The sequence below is a fragment of the Parus major genome, chromosome 1A (assembly GCF_001522545.3).
Source record: "Parus major isolate Abel chromosome 1A, Parus_major1.1, whole genome shotgun sequence".
NCBI lineage: Eukaryota > Metazoa > Chordata > Aves > Passeriformes > Paridae > Parus > Parus major.
This window is the reverse complement of record NC_031773.1, coordinates 29008742-29020939: the sequence shown is the minus strand read 5'-3', so window position 1 is coordinate 29020939 and position 12198 is coordinate 29008742.

The window sequence follows — 12198 nt, the reverse complement described above, 5'->3', positions numbered from 1 at the left end:
GTCTGCTGTCACACAGGAACTTCAGAGCAGTGTAGAAGCCCTTCCCTAGAATGCTACCTGACAAGCTGAACAATTAATCTCACCTGTACAATCAGGCAATTCCATCAACTTAAATAACTTCATAACACAGTCTTTTCTACATCTTATTTCACACAGGAATGAGAAGATTGCTCATCTTGTGAGATTAATGAGATGGTGCAATGGTTTTACAAAAATGAACTGAAACTACGTTGTAACAGTGTCTAAAATCCCATGCTTTGAGCCACTGTACCTGCCACAAAGTCTAAGCTCCAAAAGAGGGTTGTCACTTTAAGCTTATTCACAATGCTGAGCTTTGTGAATGTCTTGAGGTCTGTTCAGGAAACAGATGGCACCTTTACTTTCTTCTAGTTCCCCTGAAATTTGCTTCTTTCTTCCACCCTGGCCTTGCCAAGTCTGTCCTGCCTCAAGGTCATGCCTAGCCCTCTCACCCCAGAGGGGTGATTTCAAACAATGCTGATTTCCACACCTACATTCTTTTCTCAGTCCCAGAAAGGTCCATGATCCTCAAATTCCTCTCACACATTGTGCTATGGAAGCCTGTACTCTAACTGCCACTGCGAGCTGGCTTCTAATCTTCATTTCCTCCATGAGAGCATTCATTTCACATATGCTTCATTTCACATCCCTTCAGATCTTACACAGTTAATGTGAACACTGAATTGATTATGAGACCTAAGTGCAGCAGGTTTTTTTCTCCCCAAGACCAAATCCTAAGCACTGCAGTAAGTTCCTATAAACTACCAAAGTAAATAAAGGCCATGTCACCCTCCGGGTCACACTGTATTCCAAAATCAAGTTTGTAATTTAACATAAAACAAATGTTTTTGTTTTCTTGCTGCCACAAATTTCCACCCTTTGTGGTAAGTCAAATGCAGCACTTCACTACTCTCACACTTAACAGAGCCAGTTTCCATCTTGTGGTTAAATTTCTCAACACATTTAAACAATCAGTATCTTGGATCAACACACTGCTTATCTCCAAGTCCCAGGAGAGAAGTCCTATGACAGTTATTATGTCTGAGCATGGCTAACTACTAGAATATCCAGCTGTCCTCCCCTGCAAATTTTAGCTTGGCAGGGAACATCAGTCTTCATATTTGCATTTTCTAGCAGCAGCTTCACCAAAACTCAGTCTCTGAAGTATTTCCTTTCTTACTTGAATATGGGTAAGTGTAGGAAAGAATCAGACACAATCTTTGTCATCCAGAATCATTATAGAAACATTAAATCCATCTGAAAAAGGCATCAATAACCACTTAGAGTAACTACTTTTATTGTCTTCTTATTTTTATAAATACTGAGTAAATTAACTACATGGAATCTAAATTACTTTTACAGTTTATTTTGTTTCTGTCTGTTCTGCTGTTATCTGAGTCAAGCTGCCCATGTGATTCAGACTTTTCCCTGCTGAAGTTACTGGAATGTTGCTTTCCCTGTCTGTGCACAATGAGTTATTATACATAGCTCAATAACACAGAGATAAACTACAGAACTTCCTCTAAAAAGGAGTTCCTCTAAACTGCAGAAGTTCCTCTGCAGAATCTTTTCCTGCTTTCCTGATTTCATTTCTCTCATTCTTCTGCAGAATAATGTATTGTAGCTTTCCCTTCCCTCTCCAATACAGACACCTAAGACCGCTAATTCACTTCTCTAATTTTTCCAAGGTTTTACAAACTCTTGGCACTTATTTTCTTCTCACAAATAAATGTCTTTACTTTTCATTTGCTTTGTGTCTTCCCATCTTTTCATAGACTGTAAAGATGAACAGATTTCCAAGTAGAAGTACATAGGTCCTTTCCACCCAAATTGACAGCCATGTTTTATAAAAGTATAAAAGAGGAACAATACTTGAAAGACTCAGTGGTAAAGAAACAGTGAGAAATATTGCAATATCATGGTAATGACTATGAAAGCCAACTGATACATTAATGTTACTAAACTATGGATTGCCTTTGGCACTGGAGAGCATAACTGAAAATGTAACTGGACAAAGCTTTCTCTGCGTCCTGCTGCTGCAGCTTGGCCATGCCTACCTGCTGCCCTGCACACTCATCTGGCATGCCAGTCATCACAGTTTGGGCTTTTTTTCATTAGCCAGTGTTGTTTTTAGCCATGAGTCCAATTTCCCTGCAGCCTTCCAGGGAGCTGGAAGATGTGGAAAGCTGGCAGATGTAGGGGCAAAGAGGTGGTCAGGCCACTGAGCTCCCTGCTGCCCAAAAGAGAAAGGTGTCCAAGACAAAAACTCAAATGTGTGCTAGCAGAAGGGCTGCTTGATCATGGTGGTTGGAGGGCGGGAATGAGAGCTGCTAGCAGCCAGTTATCCTACCCAGGGAAAGGAGCCACCACTGGTGGCCAAGTACCCATCACAGTGGGGTCTGATGGTCCCTCAGGTCTTCTCACCCTCACCAGCATGTTCACAATCAGGCCAGTGTCACTGAGGGCTCCCACAAGCAGGAGTGAAAATGTAGACAACTGCATATTTGGAGTTGGCAGTGAGAGTCACTGAAGCACAAATCACAGGGGAGGAAAGCAGCCAGAAGAAACACAGCAGAGAAAAGAGGCCTGTAGAGGAACAGAAAGGGACAATGATTTCATAACAGTGGGGAGAAAGCAGACTCACTAGCAAATAGAAAGGGAGATGAGAGGAACGCCTGTGCAAAACATCAGAAATCCCAAAGTGATTTCGTGGTTATTTGTTTGTGTCCTTGCCTTCCCTGAACAGAAAGGGGAAATGAACTTTGTGGAAATAATCCTGGGTAAGGTAGATATAAAAGAAAGTGTGAAAAACTAAACATTAGCCATGCCAGCCTGTAAAGCAGCTCAATTAATAAGTATTCATAATCATTTGGAATTATTTTGAAATCATGTGAAAAAAATAGTGGAGAAAACTGTATGTGTTGACAGTCTCCAAGGGCAACCGGAGTCATTACTTAACTGTTGTTACTTAGTGCCCACAAGGCTATCTTCTATCCCCCAGGCACATTAACATAAGCAATAAAGTAAATCACTGTAAGCCAGAACCTTTCCTGCTGACTGTGAGCAATTACCAGTATTTATATGCTCAGTGAAATGAAGGAGGTAGCTTATTGGAGTAGCATGGAGGTCCATCACCATTTAAAATCACACCACCATTTAAAAATGGATTCTTAGAGTGGATAACTCACAGATACGCCACAAAGAGATGACTAATTTTTTTCAGATTTTACTAATTTCTAACTTTTAGACAAAGACACATAAACCTTTTCCTCTCCCAGTTTTCAAGGTGCCAATGAGGAAACCAATCCTGGAAAACAAAGGAACACTGGTTCCTGGCACAGCCAGGTCTCCCAGGGCAGCCAGGATGTGCTGGGCAGCAAGGGCTGGTACTGCCCCACAGCAGCCTTATGGCAGAGTGTTCCTCCTTCTCCTAAGCAGCTACAGAGAAATTGCACAGGCATGTGTGTGCCTCTCTCCAGAAAAGGGCTCTCTTGCTTTCTATAAAGCTTTTATACTGATGGGTTTTGGTGCTACAAGCATAAAATGTATTTTCCCTAGGGAAATAGTGAGCCTGATCCATGTATCTGAGGAATCCTAGGATTGTCACCCTGTACCAAAACATACCAGTGACGCTGCAGGCTTCTCTACTCACAGTCAATTACAATATCTTGAATCACAAGGATCTCATAAAAATTGCAAAGTCACAAACAAGGTTCTGGCCTTGAGTTAGAAACTCCACTTCCTGAAATTTATTTGTTTTTCAATGGTAGGAATGATGCAATTTTCCAGGAACCAAATAGGAAGGAAATGAGAGTAGGTAATTTTTTCTGGTCACAAGATTGACGGGGATACTCACATTTGAAGGGAGGAATTTGCCTTGACTCATAGGAAATTATCTTTGCTCTTGGGGATTTACAAACAGCCTTTGTGGAACAAAATAGAGGGCCTGAACTATGCCTGTGTTTTGAGGAAGGATAACTTTGCCTATTGAAAAGAATAACAAGGTGAAGAAGTATGTTAATGGAATGTGAGGCCGTTTTCGTTTTTCTTTATAGTTGGCTGCACCAAAGGCAGATGACAGGGGTGAATTATTTTAAAGTCCATAGCAACACAGAAATTGCAAGAAGTTTAATTTTTGAATAATTTATTTGAATCACTCTGCTGTTTCCAAATTGTTCGCTTATCTGGAAGACACAAAAATGGATAAATTCTTTGCTTTGAAGAGATTTATAGTCTTAACAATGGTGGTCTCATGTGGTATTGGTACTAGCTGTCACACATTTGCCTTCACTTTTCTTAAACCAACCACAAAGTTAACAAGGATTAATTGAGGCACAAACAGAAAGAGAGCTGCAAATCCCCTCCAAAATCCAGTGAAGGTCTTTACTTCTCATCTAACCAAATTTTCTACACAAAAGAGTGCCTGGAAATTATTGAAACCATCTTCAAACCTGACAGCATCATTATTACATAATTATCACTATTACATAATAATTATTACATAATTATCATTATTACATACTATCATTATTGCGGGAACATAAGCAGCTGTACTCCAAGTCCAGTGATGCTGCTGGAGGACAGGGGCAGCACTTGCTCCAGCCTTGCCTGAACTTAAAGGCAAAGTTTGGTCTTCCCTGCACAGTGCCTGGGGCTCTGGGAACCCAAATTAAGTATATGCTTTAAGTAGCTGGAACCGTCTCACTAACTAATGATTATTTTAAAGTAGTTTTGGACTCAAGCCAAAAACAAGTTGGTTTTTTTTCTCAAGACCTCCTATGCAGAATTAATTTGGAAACTGAAGAAAGAAATTGTAGCTCAAACTTTGCACTGAAACAAGCAAGTATCTGGGACATATTCTGAGAAAGGTGACAGGGAGAAACCCTGCAGCATGATAAGAGTTACCCCAGTTTCTGGGCTTGCTGTGGATACCTAATCCTATTACAAACTCTGCTGAATCCCTACCAAAACTCTTCTCATGATATTTTCCAGGCTGAACTATGTGCATGTGTTTCACAGCATCAGACATGGCACCCATAAGAGAGGGCAGGGTGTCAGCATGGCCAGGAAGACCAAGCATGGCAAAAACAAACTGTGCCATTGGGGTGCATTTTCCAGGCATTTGGCCTTTGAACACACCACATTTTTCAGCTTAATGGGCTCTTACAAATATTCCCAGACATTTCTTCAGCTGCACCAGTCAAGGGATTTCTCACAGATGTCCTTTCACAGTAAATGCTTCGAGGAACTTCTCAGCTAATGGACCTCAAGGTGTTTCAGGGAAGCCATGGCCACTTTTGGATGGAGACTTCTCAGTGGGAGAATTGGGCAGATGCAGACAGCCAACAGAAGGTGGCTGCTGAGATGGCTTTGCTGTGCTGTGTGACCACCCTGCTCACTGCTTACTGTCTGATACTGCAGAGAAAATTAGGAAAATTCCTGCCTGCTGCTGCTAAGTAGCAAAGTTACGAAAAAGCAACTATTTCCTTCAAATTTGCTTCTCATTCTCCTCTTTTTACAATTTTTTTTCCATTCTGATGTAATACAAGACCTTTTAACATTATTTTCTGTCTCTTAACTTTCCTGCATAGGAAGCTCTATCCTGATGTATTGTATTAATCCTTAAAGAGGACCGAATGAACAAAAGATAAACACTCAAATTTGGAGGTTATTTGGATCCACTTGAGGATGATTTTCTTGTTTTCCATTTCCTGTCAGGATTTGATTTTGCAAATGAAGCTGATATATGCAAACTCTGATCACATCTTGCTATTAGTTTTATATTTAGATTTATGAGTTTGATTCAGATTTATCTTAGGATTATCAAAATTTCAGCTGTTCATTTCTTTAACACAGAAAACAGTTCTGCAAGGAAAGCACATCCGAGAATAACAGCATGATAGAGCAATAAGAGCATTATATGTCATAACGTATTTCTATCAAAGATAAATCACTTCCTACTTGTCTGCAAGGTACATACCTATCTCCCGGAACAGAAAAGAGACAAATCTATATATCCAAAACCAAATACAGGGGAAACAGAAATAAACTGAAGACTGTTCAATTTAGATGTCAAAGAAGTAACATTGAAATCTTCCGTACATAGTAAACAGGACTGTGGGAAAACTGCAGTGTAGCAGAGGAACACATATTCTCAGAAAAGTCCATTTTAAAATCATAGGAATCAAATTTAGTTTTGTGATTTCCCTTCATAAACTTTTTCACAAGAACATATTGTGTCCTTCGTATCATGTAAAATGAAAGATGAGAACATGCTGACATATATATCAAAATAAGTTGTATTCAACACATATTTGTATCAAAAGCTGTAGCACCATTGTAGCCAAAAGGCCTAAGAAATAAACAAAAGAGGTTTTGTAAGTAGGGAATGCATGTTTTATTAGATGAATTGGTGTAATTAAAAAGAATTAGAAATAAAAAAAAGCTTGCATGAGCACAGGCCCTTGTATAGATCTGAAATAGAAGCAGAAAACCAAAGTTTGCTAAGAAGGTAACTTTCACTGCACATCACTGACTGCTCCTTTCCCATTCTCACATTGGGCAGATGATACATTACCCTTCCCCACACTTCAAGGGATAAACTTATCAAATCTCCCTGTTTTGCTGAGCAAGTACCAGCTACCTTTTCTGCTGGGTGGCCAAATTTACACACGCCCAATTTGGCTTAGAGCAGCTTCCCTCTACTGCCAAGCTTCCAAGTCTGTTTCTACATCTTACCCAGAGATGGCCATGTGTGCTCAAAAGTTTGCCTTTCTCAGTGTACAAACCTCTTCTTGCCAGAGTGTGCTGGTGCTCCATGAATTGTGTCCTGGTTTGTTGCCTTCTCTCATGATGTGCTAACACAGAATAATCCAGATGAGTAGAAAAACAAGGGCAAGTTTTACTGCAGCAGCATGACAACGATATAAACACTTCAAGCACTAGCGTCACTGGCATAGGAGAAAATAAACACTTCCAGAGCAAGAAATAAATTCTTAGAGAAAATTATAGACCCACAAATGAAATATGAGTGAATTCTGTATGACACAGTATTTTTAGACTGGATAAATGCAGGGGGATGGCAGTCACTTTTGTCAGTAGACAAATATTTTCCAAGAGCAGTTCAACACTAGATGCTATTTATAAATATATATAGAAATAATTATATATATATATATATATATATAAAGTTATATTTAAAAAATTGTAAAAATAGCTATTTTTTAAAATTTCATTTCATTTCATTCTTCAAATGTACAATGAGGACTCCAAAACTCTGAGAGCACAAAAATAAGTACCCATACTCAAACAGTGCCAGATAGACCACCTTGATTTTGCATATTATCACAAAGCTGAGGGAAGGTACAGGGTTTGCATACTGTCCCTGTGCCCACAGGGCATACTGGGATGAGATCTGGATCAGCATATAGAGCAATGCAGGTAAGCTGGCAGTGTGGTCTTTTAATTAGCAAAGAGATAGGGACTGGAGGTATTGGAAAGTTTTGTCTGTACCACGCCAGGTCTGGCTGGCTGTTGCCTCGGGATCCTTGGTGAGAGGTCCTCAAGAGGGTGATGAATAAATGAGGGATGAACCCAAAAATAAAAGCTTTAATAAACAATATCCGTACACAGGATAGGATTCACTAAAAAGGCCGGGGTCCAGGGTAGGGAAATAATGATATAAAGTGGGTTGAGGGTGGAGTTTCAGGGAAAGGGTCCAATAAAAACTGGGGATTAGGAATATGTAAAATAATTCAGCAACAGTTAACCAATAGTAACAGAGAAACTATAGAACTTCCGAGTACTGTTTACACATAACTTTTCAGGGGGCATTGTGGGTGAGCTTTTGCTCACTGCAACTAAAGGAGATTTTTCTCTTCTCAGTGTCTGGGACAAAGCCCCTTGCCAACCCCTTGCAACGATGGACTCCAACATTTGTCCGTCCCTAATTAATGACATTGGTGCTCCACTTTTCTCATTATGTAATGTGACATAATGTTATTTTTGACACGAGTTAGCTTAAATAAAGGGAGACAGAGTAAGGAAAAGGGCAGGGGGAAAACCATAAATTTCAATCCAAAAATTTCCCAAGCATGAGATTAAAATGATGAGAAAAAAAATCCCTCCAGTTTTAGAAGTCCCAACGCAGCACTGTTGTGTGCAAAAGGCCTGAAGAAGGCGGCCTTTGGTTGTGTTACCCTCGTTTTCACATTACACAGGTCATCAACTCTGTTGTCGCAACATTTTCAGGCAATTGATTACCTGGTTAGGAAGCACAACTTAATGAGTCATGAGCAGCAGTGTTTGTTGTGAGTGGCACGTGTTTGTTTAATCCACATGAGAAATTAAATGTTTGTTTAATCCACTTGAGAAATTAAATGAAAAGCATCAGTAGCCATTTCAAACTAGATGAACGTCAGAGAAAAGTAAATAATTTTATATTTGTAATACTACACGTTGGCACCAAACCCTGCTCCTGACGGAAAACCAAAAGGCAAACAAGGAGCCAATGAGTGCTTGTGCCCATAGAGGCCGTGTGTGTTGCCAGCAACAGCTAGCCGTGAAATTGAAAGCAAATATTTGCTGTGCTTAAAAAATGCTCAGACTGTAATAACTGCATAGTGCTGTAAGCTTTGAGAGCTTCTTGATCATTCACGGACACTGCCTCTCTGCTTGCAGAATATTTACTGAGCACAGGGTGAGGTTCTCAGCAATTAACAATCAGTCACTCCCCTGGTTAAACCCAAAACATTTTCAAACAGAATTATGCATGTGAATCAAGTCCTGATACACTGTATTTTTAGTTTCCTGGTTCCCTGTAGTACAGGTTTTGTACTACAGCTGCTGGTTTTGTTTGTGGCAGTGGGCATGCCCCAAAGTCCAATCACTTTTTCATTTAAGGTCCTGATTCGGGTTTCTTACAACCATAATCAAAATCTTGACATTTCTTATGCCAGGCATCCTTCAAGCATGAGGTGACTTGGCGGGGAGAGTTGTGGGACTGGATTTGTCCTGTCTCAACCAAGAAGAGAGGAGAAGAGTCTGTGGCTGAGCTTGGTGACTTTTTTCTGTCTCAAATCTGCCACTTGGCACCCAGATTTTCCCAACTCTCAGCTTTGCACTAAGCCACAGACTTTAGTGCAAAAACAAAAAGCACACAACCCAAGGAAAATTGCAGAAAAAGTGCTATTTACCTGGAATGCAGGAAAAAATAGTTTTGTAACCCAGAGAGCTGTGTAGCTCCTGTAGGGCTGCGGTCACTACCACAGGGAGCTGGAATGAGCTCCAGGTCAGCACAGAGAGCATCCTTTCTAAGTCTTACCTAAGGTCAGCATCAGCAGCACACTCCCCTGTGTTACGAGGCAGCCCCCAGCAGGTCTGACAGCACAGTGCCCCTGCTCTGATCCCAAGCACCCCAGTGCTGCTCCTGCCACGGCGTGCCCCCACTGAGGCTGCCTGGGGCCCAGGAGGGTCCCGCTCTGGGGAAGGGAAACAGCAGGGCAGAGGGGACTCCTGAGCACCCAGTCTGGGAAGGGGACATGAAGAGGTGGGATTAAACATCTCTTATACAAACTGTTCCAGTGAGAAGTCAGGTCCCAGATAAGTTGCTGCAGACAATTCTCATGAGTTAAAAATGCTAGCTCAGGCTTCAGGGAAGCAAAGCTGCCTGTGCACCACCTGCCCATTTCTGCCTTTGCAAGAACAGATCTGAACTCAAGGCTTTGGATGATGTTGTTCCTAACCAGGATGTGTGCTCCAGCCTGGCTGAAAGGAAATGAGTTGGCTCTGCAATACAACCCAGTAGGGAGGCATGATCCTGCACAGGCTGCTCCTTGCCCCTGGGCCCTTGTAACTTCTGAGAAATTATTTACACCGTTACATCCTGGACTCCCCATTATGGACCAAATTTCAGAAAGTGCTTCAGTACAGCGTTTGTTTTGTGCATCTCCCTGCCTTCACTGTCTTCAAGAAGCTTCTGGCCAGCCCTAACACTGGGACTGCCTAAAGAGGCCACTTCTCACAGCCCCCCTGTACATGCAGAGGGGAGATGGACCCTGCAAAACTGGCACCACAACTCTTTGTGAGAACAGCAGTTTTGGACTACAATCTTCTAGAAAAGCATCCACAACCTGAACCAGGTAGCATTTGTGATGAGCATGAATATTTCAGAACACATTTGCAAAATGCAGTTATGCCTTCCTTTTACATCTGCATTAAGCCATGATGGCAATACTAAAAATGCATTGGGCTTTGTACACTAGTCCATAACAATATTTCCAATGTGACTTCTGTACCTGAATGTATAAAATTGCAGGGTCAGGCTATGGCTTTCTGCCAAGGCTTTATGAAGACAGCATTTCCAAAAGGCCATTTTGGACCAGGTATACTTAGCAAACTACGGTCAAACTCCTGCACGAAATACAAGTTCTAAACCTGTTCTAAGGAACATTTTTTTCAAATGCATTAAAGAGCTATAAGATTAAATGCTATATATTAAATGCTATAAGAGCTATAATAGCATCAGCTAATATAAATTACACATTAGATATCTCTAAATTTTAGCTATAAAATAATAATTTAAATTTATATATCCTTCATATTGTAATATATCTTTTGTCTTCTAGTTACTTAGAGCTTTATATACCAGATGCAGTGGCAAAGCATTTGTTGCATTCCGATCTTCTAAGAACTTTTTCTACTATCAGTTTCCTCAGGATACATTCTTTTAAACCAGCATTTAAACTTTTACATCAGTCTTTGAAATTTTATTGCACTTTACCTCTGACACCCTCTTGTTAAAAAGTTACCGTTACCTGTTTTCTTCACCTTCTGGCTAAGCAACATGAGACAGATGGTGAAACAGGAGGGACCTGTTTCACTGTGGATGAGTGAAAGCAGTGGGAATCAAAACTACTGAATCTCTTTTCCAGTGTGAAGAGCCTCTGCCAATGCTTGAGTAGTGTATGTTCCACTGATAATGATCCTCTTGTTTCTGTAAGAGGGTACACATGCAGTTGTATGCCTTGCTAAGTGAGCTGCACCTTCTGCTAGCACACATTTGTCGGAAGAGGCTGCAGGACAAGGCAGGTAGTCTTCACTCAGATGTTCAACTTCTGATCACACCAACTGTCCCAGATAGGACATTAAGGGTTGTAAGGCCAGACAGGAGAGGGATTTAAGCCCACAGTGTTGAAATGCATTTTAGGTGGGCAAATACACAGCTGCTGGAGGGCAATAAAACAGATGCTGGTAAGGAACAGGTTTAGTTTTCCATCTCCAAAGATGTCAGGAGCTGGCATGAAGGCAGTCCTATCTCTACAGAGGTAAATATCAGTAATTAAGGCAGACATGTGAAGTCTTCTCTCTTCATCATTAATATGACTATATAGAATTGTACAAAGAGTGGGGGACCACTCTGGGAAATAAAAGGTGCAGTGTGCTGTATCTAGCCGCAGACTGTGAGCAGTCTCATTTTGTACCCAGAACCTATAGCACCAGGACCTGCATGGAAGATCCTTTCATTCAAAAGAAATGTGACAAAAGGTCTCTTGCTTGTACCATCCTCTCGAGGATATTAAAGAAAAGGGTATCTAGTCTTGAACTAACTAGTCTTGCTTTAACATTTGGCAGGAATCCTAAATAAATAATGTTTTCTCCTTTTTTCCCCCAAGTTTTCAATTTGCAATGGGACTAATAATACTTGCCCCTTGTAGCAAAATTTTAAGAGATGCTGAGATGAAAAACACTGCGTAAGTTCAAAGTACTTAATGTAATCAATAATTCTACAATATGATAGACTCCTTACTTCAATCAAGTGCACTTAAAAAAAAATAAATTATGTGCTCTAAAGATAATTTCCCAAACACTATCCTTGAAATCAGAGGATTCAGATATAGAGTACTTAACTAGATTGCAGGAGCGCATGCCATTTCTAGTCCTGTAATTAGGCAACAGAGCAGATCTAATCACTTCATTACCGTAATGACAGCTGCTACACGAAGCCCAAAACCAGAGAGACAAATAGGTTACCACACAGGTACCTCAGAATGTGTTTAAGCACGACTGCTAACAGAGCTGCATACTTTGACGTTTTTGTGTGTTACTTGCCTTTTCTCCTCATCTGCAGCCTGAGCTCAATTGCCTGTTTGTGAGGCACAGCTGGTGTTGACCATCTCCCTG